Source organism: Rhamphochromis longiceps, linkage group LG3 (genome assembly GCF_057381845.1).
Source record: "Rhamphochromis longiceps isolate RC_006_pf linkage group LG3, R_longiceps_female_GT1.1, whole genome shotgun sequence".
Classification (NCBI taxonomy): Eukaryota; Metazoa; Chordata; class Actinopteri; order Cichliformes; family Cichlidae; genus Rhamphochromis; species Rhamphochromis longiceps.
In genome coordinates this window covers 45,340,232-45,342,607 of record NC_140559.1, presented here as the reverse complement: position 1 = coordinate 45,342,607, position 2,376 = coordinate 45,340,232, and the positions used below count along the sequence as shown (strand labels likewise).

The 2,376-nt window shown below is 35.3% G+C and overlaps 1 long non-coding RNA gene across 1 annotated transcript; it reads right to left on the bottom strand.

The window, feature by feature from the left end:
* Nucleotides 1–346: 346 nt before the first annotated feature.
* Nucleotides 347–1,288, bottom strand: LOC146674990 (uncharacterized). Its single transcript, XR_014910639.1, has 2 exons — nt 1,190–1,288; nt 347–595 (listed from the first exon to the last, which is right to left on the bottom strand). It is a non-coding gene; the product is annotated as an uncharacterized LOC146674990 (long non-coding RNA).
* Between the last annotated feature and the right edge of the window lie 1,088 nt (nt 1,289–2,376).

The following is a 2,376-nucleotide window of genomic DNA, read 5'->3' as shown; positions in this document are numbered from 1 at the left end:
CTGCAGTCCTTTTGGACTACACAGCAAATCCAGCATGTCCAAATTAACACTGTTGGATTTGATTTCAACGCTATTAAAGTGTCTATATGGGTCCACACCAGAGAGTGTTAATTTAACTCTTTTTGGAGAGTTGGTACGTTAACTCTGATTTAGTGTTAAACACCAAATCTGTCTGGAGTTGATAATTTAACACTTGGTGTTAAGAGTTTATATATTAACTCTCAAAGAGTATTTTAGTTTAACTACGTAAGAGTTATCTTCTAATTCATTCTAAAAAGCAGGAATTTTACTGTTCTGAACTTCTAGAAATTTCTTTTGGAAATAAACATTTACTAAAAAGATGCAATGGTTTTTGAAAAACATTTATTCTGAACTGTGCACCACAATTTCAAAACATTTTCTGAAAGATGTAACAGTATACATGTTCTCACTTTCATTAGAATTTTGTTTATCAAAAGGTCTGACATGGTAAATGCAAATAACAGCATTCTCATCACTTATTTCTTCAATACAATATGCATGTCCTTCATTCATCCCTTTGTGGAACTTCAGCGCACTTCTGCTCTCCCCCATATTCCATCTTCACAAGCATATCCTGTGCGGAGATTGAATAAAAATTAGTTGACACTAATTAATGACACAAACAAGTAAACAATTGCAGCACAGTAAAAAAAAAGAAAAAAAAAAAGGAATCCTCTTTGAGCCATTACTTGTGTAAAGTATTTTCCCAAAAGACAAGGACACAGGCAACAGGTAATACTGAACTAAATGTAAAACCTCAACCTTTTTAATTTTTACCTAAACCGTGTGCACAAAACTCTGGAGGGATCTAAATGCTACCGTAGAATCCAGTCAGTACGTCAGCTACTGCTGTTTGGTCGTGGTTTTTTTTATTTTTATGGGCGATCGTTTTCAGGCTTCAAGTAGCACCATTATACCAACATTTCACATTCTAGACATTGTTTTAGGTGTATTTGACCAAAAGTTTTACTGAAAATTCACATGCAAGCTTTTTTTCAAGGCTGTGGTATTTGCCCGCAAACAATACCTTTCAGCTAGCTAAAACAGAATGTTATGCTATCACCGAGCAACATGGCTAATGCCTTTCACACAGCTTTGTCTCAACTCCAAAGAGCCACAGAAGTAAAAGCTAATAATAATTGAAACAATCTTTGAAAAAATGACTTACCAAGCATGGCAAACAACTCAAATATGTAGAGCAAAATGTTCTGAAACGGCTTCACTTCAGCTTCGATTGGAGCCGTGCTGGGGGCGGAGTCTGTGAATTCACTCTATTGGTGTCATAGCCCCTCTAGGAGTTCAGAGTTAAGAGGTCAAGAGTTAATGTTTCCATTGTAACACCTCCAGAGTTGACAGAGAAACACTCATTTTTAACACTCGATTTTAACTACTATCATTTTACACCTCAGAGTTACATTAAAAGAATGTGACTCTGCTTAGAGTAAAATTAACTCTACTTTTGCAAGAAGACTATTAACACCAAAACATTTAACACTTTTGAATTTGCTGTGTACCATGCCATGACCAGGCCTTGCATGTCTGTAGTTTTACTTGTATGTTTAAACAGCTGATAAGAAATGCAGTACTGCTGTGCAAGTTGGGCCATATGTATTTTAGGTTAATTGATGACATGTCACTTTAAGTCATTTATGTGGTAATAATCCAAAAAATGAGTTCCTGCTGGTAATGTGATGTCAGCTCCCCCTTAAATCGGGATGACATCTGGACAAATATTGTTATTTGACTCGCCAAGTTATTGATGCCATATTGCCAGAAACATGACAGACCACATAAACATTTGGTTGATAATAAGAGACGTTTGATTAATGGTTCAAATGCATGCACTTCATACTAACTTTTAATGTTTAATATGTTATGAAGTTGTAGCTATTACTTGCAGTCCTCATAGGGTGACCCAGATTAGTTAGAAAAGCTATTTATTTGCAGTAAAGCTGATAAGTAAGGTTTCTAATTAATTTATTTCTAATGTAATAAAAAAGAGCTATGTGTGCTCGTTGCTTCACCATGACAGTGTGTTTTTCTTTAATGCTCAACTGTGGAAACAATATTGATGCTACAGACAACTGTTGTATTAAGTGCCCAAAAAACCTCTCAAAAATAGGATCATCTGGGTAGCATGACTATAAAATGATGTCTTATTTGTCTCATGAAGAGGAATTTAATTCGGGAGGAATTAATTATTATAAGGCAAATCATCACTTACAGTTCTAGTCGGCTTGCAAGTCAGCATATGCATCTGATGTAATCACAGCTTGCAGGCTCTCTAACCTCTATAACTTCAATGTACTTTTAGTCTGTGTCATTGTCCTACTTTACTCACTATTTAGAATCTAT